The sequence below is a fragment of the Rutidosis leptorrhynchoides genome, chromosome 3 (genome assembly GCF_046630445.1).
Source record: "Rutidosis leptorrhynchoides isolate AG116_Rl617_1_P2 chromosome 3, CSIRO_AGI_Rlap_v1, whole genome shotgun sequence".
NCBI lineage: Eukaryota > Viridiplantae > Streptophyta > Magnoliopsida > Asterales > Asteraceae > Rutidosis > Rutidosis leptorrhynchoides.
Window position 1 is genome coordinate 657,953,854 of NC_092335.1, and position 14,737 is coordinate 657,968,590.

Genomic DNA, 14,737 nt, shown 5'->3' on the forward strand with positions numbered 1-14,737 from the left:
TGTCATCAGCGAGACACTTTTTAAGATTCGAGATATGAAATACGTTGTGTACGCTGCTAAATTCAGCAGGTAATTCTAATCGATAAGCCACGTGTCTGATCCTTTCAGTAATCTTGAAGGGTCCAACAAAACGCGGACTTAGTTTGCTTCGTTTACCAAAACGAACGATGCCTTTCCAAGGGGATACTTTCAACATGACTTTGTCACCAACTTGGAATTCAAAATCTTTCCGACCTTTATTAGCATAGCTCTTCTATCGGCTGCGGGCAGTTTCTATTCGTTTCTTAATCTGAACTATCTTTTTGGTTGTCTCGTGTATGATTTCAGGACCAGTTAACTGTCAATCCTCTAATTCATCCCAGCACAGTGGGGATCTACATTTTCGTCCGTATAAGGCCTCAAAAGGTGCAGCCTTAATACTTGAGTGGTAACTATTATTGTGTAGAGACCCGTCCTAATCCATCCGGACGGAGTCCATATCGATTATAAACGATTCACAACAGTTGATTACATCGCGAGGTACTTGACCTCTATATGATACATTTTACAAACATTGCATTCGTTTTTGAAAAGACAATCTTTCATTACATCAAAAGTTGACGGCAGGCATACCATTTCATAATATATCTAACTATAGTTGACTTAATAATAATCTTGATGAACGCAATGACTCGAATGCAACGTCTTTTGAAATATGTCATGAATGACTCCAAGTAATATCTTTAAAATGAGAAAATGCACAGCGGAAGATTTCTTTCATACCTGAGAATAAACATGCTTTCAAGTGTCAACCTAAAGGTTGGTAAGTTCATTAGTTTAACATAAATAATCATTTCATAATTTTAATAGACCACAAGATTTCATATTTCCATTTCTCATAAACATACGTCCCATGCATAGAAACAACATATCATTCATATGGATTGAACACCTGGTAATCGACATTCACAATATGCATATAAGAATATCCCCATCATTCTGGGATCCTCCTTCGAACATGATATAAATTTCGAATTACTAAAGCATCCGGTACTTTAGATGGGGCTTGTTAGGCCCGATAGATCTATCTTTAGGATTCGCGTCAATTAGGGTGTCTGTTCCCAAATTCTTAGATTACCAGACTTAATAAAAAGGGGCATATTCGATTTCGATAATTCAACCATATAATGTAGTTTCATTTACTTGTGTCTATTTCGTAAAACATTTATAAAAATTGCTCATGTACTCTCAGTCCCAAAAATATATATTGCAAAAGCATTTAAAAAGGGATTAATGAAACGCACACATATAAATATTGTGAAACATTTAATAAAATATTTGCATGTATTCTCAGTCCAAAAACGTAAAGAGTAAAAAGGGCGAATGAAACTCACAATATTGTATTTTGTAGTAAAAATACATATGACGACATTGAACAATGCAGGGTTGGCCTCGGATTCACGAACCTATATTATTCATATTTATATTAAAACATATAATCGTAACCGAACAAATTTATATATTATTATTAATGATATAATTTTTATATTAATCAATTATATGTTATTGTATCTATTTAAATAAATAATAATTTTAATATAGTTAAGTGTTATATTATATATCTATATTTACATACGTACTTGTTTAAATGTTATATTTAAAAATCGCTAGTTTTGTTATTTGTATGTATTTATGTAACTAATATTAAGAGGTTTGATATATATATGTATATATATTTATATGAAATTCTAATATAATTTTAATATATATAATAAGTATATATTTTATGTACAAAATATTTATGTGTTTTAAAAAGGTAGTTTTTGGTATTAATAATGATAATATTAATAATCCTATTACTTCATAATAATACTTATTTTGATAATTATAACAATCTTATATTAATAGTAATCTTAATAAAATACTTTTTGTTAATAATAATCATAATTGTAATTAGGGTTATGATGATAATAATAATAATAAATTTAATAATAATAATGATAATGATAATAATAATATTCATATCAATGTAATAATTATAACAATAACAATACTAATTATAATGATATTAGTATTAGTAATAATAATAATATTAATGATATTAATAATATTAGTAATAATAATAAATATTATACCTTAAATACCAAATGGATCTTGAAAGTCCAATAACATTTATAAAGAAGCCCAATAGCAATCCAATCTAGATTTAATTAGCCCAGATGGTATCAAATTGTAACCGATGGGGGTGTGAGAAAATTGTTCAGTTCAGACGATTGCAGCAGCAACAACAAAATTAATCTAGGTCATTGGTTCTTCGATCAATCAATCAATCAGATATGGGAGGAAACAGATGCAACATCTTGAGAATCAGAAGAGCAACAGCTTTTAACAACCCAGGGTTCGATTTCTCTGTTTCAAATCGATAAATACAATCAGGGATCTAGGTATGCAATTCGGTTTACTTTTAATTTATTCGTATATTATAGATCTTTATTAGTCTGATTGAATTGCTTGTGTCAAATTTTATGTTCATAAACTCGATTTTGTTTGTTGAATTATAAAACTGATTTTTATTTTAGGAATTAGTTTGAGGTTGTGATTGTTCTAACGTTAATCAGGGAGTTGCAGATCCTCGGTTTAGTGATAACAAAAGAAAACAGATTGGTAGAAGTAGACTAGTCTACCTGATTGCTACAGTAGGTACTGGTGGAACACGAACCAACAGTGGCAGTAGTAAACAGCTTCTTCAATAGCAGGAACAGGTAGGATTGAGTAATGGTGATTAATTTTAATCGAGTAATATCAAGTGAGTGAAGAAATTTGTTCAAATTATGATGAAACAGAACGACAGTTGCAGTAGCAGTGTAGCATCCATACAGATAATGGCAGAAGTCCTTCGGTTTGGACTAAAGAGATAACCAAGTGGTTTTGGTATAGCAACACAATAAAAGAGTTCAGGTTTGTTTCTTGGACAGAAAACAGGAGTCTTGATGATGATATTTGGAGGTAACGGTTTTGTTGGTGATCGAAGGCGGTTAAGTGATGGTTTGTTGATAGGTGGTCTAACCGGTGGTTTAGTAGTAGCAAGTGATGGTTTGGTGTCTTTGGTCTTCAAATATCAGCTGCAACCAAGAGTGGTTTTAATTGTGATCTTGTTTGAACCGAAAAGAGTAAACCTTAGCGTAGCGACATGTGAGTTTAAAGATAGTAGGTAATGGTGGCCTTCGTTTATGGTGTGGTATTAGTTTGAACACCCTTGGTCGAAAAACAGTAGCATACATCAGTGGTCGGTGGTGATGGTTTTTCTGTGAGTTTGATAATAATTGGTATTCTACGTGAGTTTACAAAGGAAAACAAGAAGTAGAAACGTAACATTTGAATGGTAGAAACAGTGCTCTGGTGGTGGGTTGAGTCGAGTGATACAAGAGATCAAAGAAAGAAAGGTTATATTCTGAGTACCAAAAGTATATGCATATGCATATATATGATTAATTTAATATAATAGAAGAAAGCGAACACAGTAACAATATTAATAATTCATATTTTAAGTGGGTAATAGTTTGGGTTGTGGGTCAAGAAGATCAAGAACAAAACTTTATTGTTGTGGTTCGTGGTGAGTGTAAATAGATAGGTGCATGCATTGTATTATTGTTTGACTAAAAGATAAACATAATTAAATAATAGTAAATGTGTTTGTTTTATTATTCACTTGAAAAAGAAATAAAGCAAAAGAAAGGAATTGGTAATTGTGGTTGTATGTGTACACTTGGACAAAAGAAAAAAAAAGTTGAGTTGGTTGTTAATCAATATGCATATGTATGCATGTATGTATATGTAAAGTTAATTAGAATAGTAAACAACTTCATATCTAATATGCAGATGCATGTATCTTTGTATATGTTAAGTTAAAAGTGGTGGTGGGGTTGTACTAATATTAAATGGAAATGGGATCGGCTAGTGCAAAAAAAAATATAGATATATAAATATATTATATATTTATATATATGGCCTAATTATGAACAAAAGAAATGATACTACACTAAACCACTTCACCTATTTGATTCACACTAAACGGTCTCACATGCATGTTAATTTTGTAGAGAACCGAACTACCTAAAACAATCAATTAAAACAAACACAATTAATAATTTAATCTAAACTTTATAATTCTCACAAATGTACTAATCTTGTTTAATAACATTCGGCAAGACAAACGGGTATTATTATCGTTTGGATATTATATTCAATATACTTCTTATATATAAATATACTTTAATAATAAGTGTTTATTTTATTGTATATTATTTTACACAATTAGTTCTAATAACTAAATCATATAATATTTCAAATTATATTTCTAAATTGATATATATGTATATATATATATATATATATATATATATATATATATATATATATATATATATATATATATGTATATATATATATATATATATATATATATATATATATATATATATATATATATATATATATATATGTATATATATATTTAAATATATATGTATCTATTTACAAATAAATGTTCGTGAATCATCGGGAATAGTTAAAGTCAAATGAATTCATAAAACAGTTCAAAGATTTTGAGACTCAACATTACAGACTTTGCTTATCGTATCGAAATCAAATAAGATTCAAGTTTAAATTTGGTCGGAAATTCCCGGGTCATCACATATTGTAAGAGAATTCAACCAAAGGCAAATGTCTATCCCAGCCTTTGCCGAAGTTGATAACACAAGCGCGAAGCATATCTTCCAATGTTTGAATGGTTCGTTCACTTTGACCATCGGTTTGCGGATGATAAGCAGTACTCATGTCGAGTTGAGTTCCAAGAGCAGTTTGTAAGGATTTCCAGAATCTGGAAATGAATCTACTGTCGCGATCGGATATGATTGATATAGGAACACCATGACAAGAGACAATTTCTTTGATATACAGTTGTGACAATCTCTCCATCTTGTCAGTCTCCTTGATCGGTAAGAAATGAGCAGATTTAGTAAGACGATCTACTATGACCCATATAGTATCATTGCCACTAGAAGTCTTGGGCAATTTAGTAATAAAGTCCATAGCGATACATTCCCACTTTCACTGCGGAATATCGGGTTGTGTCAACAGACCAGAAGGCTTTTGATGTTCAGCCTTGATTTTCAAACAAGTGAGACACTTACTAACATAAGTAGCAATGTCGGCTTTCATATTAGGCCACCAGTAGAATTCCTTCACATCGTGGTACATCTTACTGGAACCCGGATGAATAGAATATCTAGTCTTATGCGCTTCATCCAAGACTAGTTCACGGAGATTACAAAGCGAGGAACCCAAATTCTGTTTCCAAAGTACCGTGTACCATTAGCTTTCACTTGGAGTTAGTTCTCGAAACCGATAGGTCCTTCACCTTCGATAAGTGTTGGTTTAATAGCTTCCAGTTGAGCTTCGCAGATTCGTGATATAAGATTTGATTTGATTTTCAGGTTTAAGGCACGAACACATTTAACATCGTCTTTTCGACTAAGGGCATCAGCAACTACATTTGCCTTGCCAGGATGATATTTCATCTTACAGTCATAATCGTTCAATAACTCGAGCCATCGGCTTTGCCTCATATTCAGCTGTTTTTGATCAAAGATGTGTCGAAGACTTTTATGGTCAGTGTACACCGTAAACTGGGTACCATATAGATAATGTCTCCATATCTTTAATGCAAATACCACGGCACCTAACTCAAGGTCGTGTGTGGTATAGTTCTCCTCGTGTTTCTTCAACTGTCTAGATACGTAGGCAATAACCTTTTCGCGTTGCATTAAAACACAACCAAAGCCTTGCTTTGAGGCATCGCAGTAAACAACAAAGTCGTCAGTACCTTCAGGTAAAGATAGAATCGGGGCTGTGGTCAACTTCTCTTTCAGAATCTTGAAAGCAGATTCCTGTTCTTCGAACCACTCAAACTTCTTCCCTTTTTGAGTTAGCTTCGTAAGAGGTTTGGCAAGAAGGGAAAAATCCTTTATGAATCTCCGATAATAACCGGCAAGTCCCAAAAATTGACGAATATGCTTCGCAGTCTTTGGTATTTCCCAGTTCTGGATAGCGGTAATCTTAGCTGGATCGACATGTATTCCATTACTATCAACAACGTGTCCGAGGAATTGTACGGTTTTGAGCCAAAACTCGCACTTAGAAAACTTAGCGTAGGGTTGTTCCTTTCGTAAGAGTTCAAGAATCACGCGCATATGTTGCTCATGTTCCTTCTCACTCTTGGAGTAGATCAAAATGTTATCAATGAAAATAATGACGAATTTATCGAGATAAAGTTTGCAGACACGGTTCATGAGATCCATGAAAATGGCAGGAGCATTGGTCAAACCAAAAGGCATGACACAGAATTCATAGTGCCCATAACGAGTGCGAAAAGCAGTCTTAGGAATATCAAATTCCTTGACTCTAAGTTGGTGATATCCGGACCTCAAATCAATCTTTGAATAAACACTTGACCCTTGAAGTTGGTCGAATAGATCATCAATACGTGGCAACGGATAACGGTTCTTGATAGTATGCTTGTTAAGTTCGAGGTAATCAATGCACATCCTTAACGTACCATCCTTCTTTTTAACAAATAGAATAGGAGCTCCCCATGGGGACGATCTTGGACGAATGAAACCTTTATCCAATAGTTCTTGGAGCTGGTTGGAAAGTTCCTTCATTTCAAAAGGTGCTAAACGGTATGGTGCTTTAGCAATAGGAGCAGCACCGGGAGCTAAATCAATTTGAAATTCAACTTGTCGAGGAGGTGGAAGACCAGGAAGATCTTCGGGAAACACATCGGGAAAGTCTTTAACCACTGGTACATCTTCAATACACTTCTCTTTCGATTCAATCATCTTAACGTGGGCTAGAATAGCTGGATAACCTTTCATAAGGTGTTTGCGGGTTTTAATACAGGAGATAATATTGAGATTGGAACCACTCTTTTCACCTTGGATGATAAGAGTCTCTCCATTTCCCAATGGAACATGAATGGTTTTATCGTAACACATGATGGCAGCTCTCAATGGACGTAACCAGTCCATTCCAACTACGACGTCAAAACTTCCGAGCTAGACCGGTAAAAGGTCTATCTTAAATTCTTTATCGGCTAAGATTAGGTTGCAGTTTTTATAGATTTTATCGACTTGCATGACCTTTCCATTGGCTACTTCTACTAATCTTTTAGTTTCTAAGGGTTGAGGCTTTTCAGTAAATAGGGTACAAAAATCACTAGACACGTAACTTCTGTCGGCACCAGTATCGAATAAAATAGTTGCATAGAAATTATTGACAAGATACGTACCCGTGATAACTTCATCTTCATCTCGGGCTTCAGCAGCAGTAATAACAAATGCACGACCCTTCGCAGCAGTAACATTAGCTCCAGTAGTGGGTTTATTTTTCTTCTTAGGACAATTCGGACTAATGTGTCCCTTCTCTCCACAAGTATAGCATGTAGGAGGAGCTTTGGTCGGAACAATAGCCTTATCCTTCGGAGGAGTCTTACACGTCTTAGCAATGTGTCCCACTTTCTTACACAACGCACAAACCGCAGTACACTTCCCCGGGTGATGCCTCTCACAACGAATACAGAAAGGATAAGTACCCTTATAATTCGACCTTGTACCATCCGCAGGCTTCTTATTATCATTCTGAGCCGAACCTTGAGATGGCTCAAACTTCCTCTTACCATCATTACCCTTGGTTTTAACTTGCTTATTAGTCGACGCCCTTCTTCTCTTGGCCAACATGAGATTTTGTGCCATGAGAATCACAGCATCCAAAGTAACCTTCTCAGCAGCAATAACATTCCCTTGAAAATCCTCGGGAAGACCTTCAATATACCGCTCAATTCTTCTAGCTTCAGTAGGAAACATTTCAGGACATAGAGTAGAAAGCTCCAGATAACGATTGGTATAGTTCTCAATGTCATTACCCTTGACCTTGAGTTCCCAGAACTCAGCTTCAAGTTTCTGAACTTTACTTCGAGGACAGAATTTGTTGACCATCATGCTTTTGAGTTCATCCCATGGAATTGAATTAGCATTATCAATTCCTACGGACTTGGCATGAGCAGTCCACCAAGTTAAAGCATTGCCACCCAATGAGCTAGTGGCATACTTTACTCGGTCGTTATCACCACAGTTGCAAATACGGAAAATAGATTCCATCTTCTCGAACCAACGGACTAGTTCGACAGCTTCTTCAGTCCCCTTAAATGCAGGAGGAAGACAGTTTGAAAAATCCTTGTAGGAACAAGGTTTCGGTTGAGTATTAGCATGATTAGCTTGGGCGTTGCCTTGGGCGGCAGCGAGTAACTGTTGGAATTGTTCAGTAGTTAACACAACGTTGTTAACGGTAGGTGCAGCTGAACGAACCATGATGTCGCTACATAAAAGTGAACATATGTTTGATAAGTTTAACAAGTTATAAGTTTGAGCAATCACAAGTATGAATAAAATAAAGTATTGATATCACATGATATTAATAAAACACTTTATATTATTAGAACGAGGCATTAAATAAGCCTTTATTACATGATTCAGAAATAGAAATAGTTTAAGGCATAGCCTTTACATAGACAAGGAATTGGAAAAATAATCTAGGAAATATTAAGATTGAAGTAATCTTCATATTTCTTCTTCTCATCCTCCACCTTCTTCATAAACTCATCAACTTTCTCGTTCCTCGCCTTTTGCTTCTCATGCAGGAACTCGAGATTATCATAAAGGTTAGAAACTTCATTGTTGATTACATGGTACTTGTGGTCCCTTATAGAAAGTTGATTATTCACGCGGTTTTCCTCCATCTTCAATCTAAGGTTAACATCTTCTCTTAGGTAGGAGAGAGATTGCTTCCCCCAGCGGGTATTTCTATCACCTTCATACTTCACCAACTTTATCTCTTTCTTTAGTTCAGCATTTTCCTCCATGAGCTTCTTGATTGCTAGGTATTTTTCCTTCATTTGAAAATCGATCCTTGCAATATGGCGAATTAGGTCATTGGTAGTTTTTCGCAGATTCATGAGCTCGTACTTGGCATCAACTTCATCGTAGAAAGGAGATCGGGATCTTTTCTTTGACGGCCCAGTTTCTTCAAGACATTTCCTCTTGTCTTTATTCCTCGGGCTTGGATAGTATTCAGGAGACCCATGTAACTTTAGAGTAGTATTTGGGCAATAATTTGGTGAGGGAGGACCACCAAAGCCATAAGGTGGACTTTGGACTGGTCTTTCTGTGGAAGACCTTTCAGTATCTTTTTCGGTTGGCTTGAAAAGATTCATTTTGGTGGTTTGATGAAAATTAGACATCCTAACATTAGGAAGGATATTTTGATTAGAATCATTAAGTCAAGTTTATTAAAGCATAATCGTTAAGATTATGGGGCAATCCTAAGTGCTTTAATTCTAAGGCAGGAAAGGTTATAGTTTCCTAGATTGCTAAGGCACCCTAGCTAACAAGTAAGGCACACATAAAAATGCAATCCTGGTTCTCTATAACAGCCTGGTTATGCTCTGATACCAATCTGTAACGTCCTCTCAATAGGGTCTGGAAGGAACGTCACTAATATCAAAATATACCAACATATTATAATAAACGAGAACAATACTAAATGATGAATTTAACTTTAATGAGTATGCAGCGGAAAATGAAATGTCGTTACAATGACAGGAATAACAATAACGTAAATGTTCACATGCAGAAGTAATAAATGCAATATCTCTTGATCATATGTCCAAGTAGCATCACATAAGCAGTAAGTATAAGAGCTTGAATCAAACAGCACCTGAGACAAAACATGCTAAAGTGTCAACCAAAAAGGTTGAGTGAAGTTCGTAGGTTTAACAAAAAGTTTGACCGTTGTTTTAGACCACAAGATTTAGTTTGTAAAGTTGATCTCCCGCAGGATCAAAAAGTTATGCCAATGCGTTATATTTAGACTAAACGTTCAAGTTTGCCCCATGACAAGTTGTGTCTGTCCTTGTCGGTTTAATTTCATTATCAAGTAATACAAAGACTTAGTCAAATGTATCGGGGACGTTACTCCCGATAGGCCTACCCCCAATAATTAAGCATGCAGCAGCAATTAAAAATATCACTGTAGGGACTTAGTCGGACATAGCCGGGTATAGCATAGTTTAACAGTTTGGTACTTGTGTCTAAATTGTAAAAAGTAAAAACAGCATGTGTCTCACCCCAAGTAAAGTAAGTAAGTTTGCTAGCAATAAAGAGGGGCTATGAATTCACCTTAGTAAGTAGAGAGAGAGTTATTCCTCGGAATAAAGAGTTGAACGAGTGAGCAGGAAAGTCAACCTATTGACATTTAAGAGTAGTTAAGTGTTTTGCCCATGTTTAAGTTTAAGTATGTGTTTGTTTTACTAAGTTTTTATTCCTAGTAAGTTACTATTTTTATAAAGTTTTCATTTTTAGAAAGTTTCTTATTTTACTAAGTTTCTATGACTAGAGAGTTTCTACTTTTATCAGTGTTTTCCATTTTAGGATACTTGCCGTATTAGATAAGCTTCCAATCACCCCTTTCCCTTCGAATGGCTAATTTAGATCTAGGGGCTTGAGCCATAGGACCCTTTAAATCGGAAATCCAAACCCTCTGCCTAGAATCTCATAGAAACCATTCGTCAAGAAAGTTCGAAGATCTATACATCTCTAATACATATCCCAAAATGTTTTTATGTTACAATATAAGTAGTAGGTTATAGGTGCTAGTAATAGTGTATACATGTTATTTATTTTATTTTTAATTGCATATAATTTATAACATTATTTACATGTTTCGGTAAAAATAATAATCGAAGTAAAAAGTAAAAAGTAAAAAGTAAAAAGTAAAAAAAATAAAAAGTAAGAAAAGAATACTTACTAGTAGTAATTCTTCAAAGAGAGAATGAGAGAAATTTTGGTGTGAGTTTGAATGAGAAATGAGGGGTATTTATACTTGAAAAAATTAGATAAAAAGAATAAAATATTTAAAAGAAAAAGAAATATTTTAATTCTTAATGAGATTTTAAAATTAAAAAGTATTAAATGTTAGGTCATGAGATAATGCACAAAATAAAATAATAAAAGTAGTTTTTTCATTACAATTTTTAATTAAAAAGTAATTTATTTATTTATTTTTTTTTTTTCATTTATTTTAAGGATTTTTTTTATATAAATAAACAAATTGATTTAATGCTTTTCCAAGAATATTTGTCAATAATATTTTATTTTTTTTATTTTTTTTATTTAATTAATAAATACAAATTTTGCATAAAAATAATAAATAATTCGGTATTTTGTATTTTTAATAATAATTATGATTTTAATTATTAAACTATAGTTTTAGTAAGTTTGTAAATATTATTACATTTATATATAATTAGATTTATTATATAGTTAAGTATATAATATATTAACTAAATAATAAAGGTGAAACAAAGTTTATATACTTAGTTAAATTATGTCAAATTATATAAATTAATAATATATTATTTATTTAAGCGTACATTGTTGACTAAAAATTACTATTCGGTCAATATTTAATTGTATATAACAACCCTTAATACATGTAGTCAGACATATAACCCTAGGGTTAATTCAGTAAATTTAGAAGTCGAAAAGTGAGGGTTGTTACACGCGAGTAGTTATATATGGATCCATAGGGCTTGACATCCCCGTCTGTTCCAAGTATAGAAACCCTATCCTGAACTATAAAATAGACGTATGCTATTTGAGTTTAGTACACGTTGGTTTGCATGTATTGTACATGTTGGTTGCATGTATGTTAAAACAGGGGTACTTATTATATATACATTAAAGTTTAGTTACCAGGGTGCTCAGTCTTGTAGAATATTTTGATAAACGTTTCTGGATGAAACAACTGAAATCTTGTGATCCACCTTTATATACGAATTATGCGCAACATTAAAACTATGAACTCACCAACCTTTGTGTTGACACTTTTAAGCATGTTTATTCTCAGGTTCCTAGAAGTCTTCCGCTGTTTGCTTATACGTTATACAAGCTATGTGCATGGAGTCATACATGCTTTATTCAAGAAAACTTTGCATTCACAAAATCATCACCATGTATCTTATTTTGACTGCATTGTCAACGGATGTAGTATTGTAAACTATTATATACGGTGATTGTCTATACGTAGAAATCATCAGACGTCGAAAACCATGTATTTATATATTCATTTATGATGTGCCTTTTCAAAAGAATGCAATGTTTACAAAACGTATCATATAGAGGTCAAAACCTCACTATGAAATCAATGAATGATGTATTCGTCCAAATGAATTTGGAAGGGTCATCACAATAACTAACCATTTCATATGAGAAAGTTGCATGTTACTTATGTCAAGTTACATAGTATGACATAAAACTAAACAAAGAGCCAAATCATCATCATTTTGAAGTACGATGAAATTTACATATTAACTAATAGACAAAAGTTATGAATAGTATCAGGGGCATTTTCGACTTTTCACTTTTTTCTTCTTAATTTTAACTAAATTTCATTTTACCAACAAAGGCCCTCACACTTTTTTGAAAAATTCAAATCGACCCCCCAAACAGGGGGGTAAAGTGTCAAATAACCATTTTCATAAAAAATCTTAAATAAACTCCACCCAAATATTCAACGGGTCATAGCTTCTCGCTCGCAACGAGTTAAATTTTTCTGACACCATCGTTAAACTCGAAATAATTTTACGAACACAATGTCACTAGTTATACGCAAAACGGACGCTTTTTAAAAAACGCTAAATATTTGGGGTACTTTTCATACACGTTTATTTTGCGTTAAATTTTTAAAAGTCGACAATTTCATAGCGAAACGCGGAGATGCACATATATTGTTAATTTAAAATAACATTTAAATCTCTCACGGGTTATACCTTTTAGTTCGACTCGAGTTGCGCTTCAATGACATCATCGTTAGCCACAAAATAATTTTACTAAACGCAATAAAATACATTAAAAATCGAACCCCTGGCGTGAAGCGAGGGTTCAATAACTAGTTTAGTACCAAAAAGGCAAAAACCTGCTTAACCATAACTTTTTATGACTACTCCTTCATTTATTGACCACCCATAAATTAACCTTAACCCTTTTCTTTTTTTTAACGTTTTTTGAAAAAAAAATCATCAAAGAAATTTTTTTAACGGTTGACCGACCATTCAAACCTTTTGTCTATATTATGTTTACCAAATGAAAATTCTTTTATTTTTTAGTTTTAATTCGTGGGTTATTGATTAAAAAGGAGGGTTCTAATTCTTGTGAGAGTGAAAGGTTATGTGACTTTAAAGTAAATTTCCAAAATAACCAAAATGTTTGAATTTAATAAAGAAAAAAAAAACTTAATATACAAGGATATCAAAAAAGATGGTTAATTTTTTTATTATTTTTTTTATCCAAATGTTTTTTTTTTCTAATGATAAGGAATCGAAGGTTCTTTTTTTTATTTTTATTTTTGTGAAATAAAGAATCAAATTATTTGTTAAAAAATACACCTTCGCTAATTTAAAAACGAAATGGGGAACTTTGCTTTGTAATTTTTTGGTTTAATTGGAAAAGGTTCCAAGCTCTTTAATAAAATAACAAAATGATTTTTCTAACAAAATAACAAAATGATTTGTCTAGTCAAAAAGGTGTCACGTTTTCATTGAATTATAACGTTTTTGAGACCAACTATTAATTTTAGCCTCAACACACAAGTGAGGGAGAGTTTAATTCTGATGATAATATCATTGTGAGTTGGTGGAAACTAAATATGATTATGAATAGATTGTGTTATTGCAACGTAACTAATCCTTTGTATTTCCGGTATATATCCAACCCACGGTGAGGGGGATATTAATTCTAGCAACATCGTGATTTGATCACTGATGCATCTAACAGAATTAAGAAAGACACTCCAGGAGAACCAAACAAGGCTAATGTTGAACTGGGTTCATGTCGGGCGATCCAATGAAGGTTCAAGTGGAGCTGGGTTCATGTCGGAGAAACTTAAATATTCCAAGCGAACCAAACAAGGTTCATGAATGAAGTGGGTTCATGTTTGGAATCTGAATATTGCTAGACGAACTAGTTAAGGTCCAAGTTGGACGGGGTTCATGTCTAGAAAATGAATACTTCTTGGCGAACTAGTAAAGGTTTAAGATTGAACTAGGTTCATGTCGGGAGCTTGATGATCGAGACAAATCAAAGAAATTCAAGTCGGGAATCGACCGAACGAAATTGAAGACTAGCTCGTGATTGACTAGTCAACGGAAGACTCCTCAACGGTATATTGGGTAAGTTGAATTATGAAAATCTCACTATTCAACTTGAGGGGGAGTGTTAGAAAATAAAACAAAAGAAGTGTGACGACCCGGAAATTTTTGACCAAATTTAAACTTAATCTTTATATGTTTCTGACACGATAAGCAAAGTCTATTAAACCGAGTCTCAAAATTTTGGAACTGTTTCATGAAATCATTTGACCTTCGACCAGTTACGACGATTCACGAACAATTAATTGTAACTTGATATGTGTATATATATATATATATATATATATATAAATAAAGTGTATTGAATATATATATATATATATATATATATATATATATATATATATATATATAGTTTCGAATTTATTTGGAAAATGATTGTAACACTCAATTATCATTCGATTGATAATAAACAAGTTATAAACGAACTTATGTGAT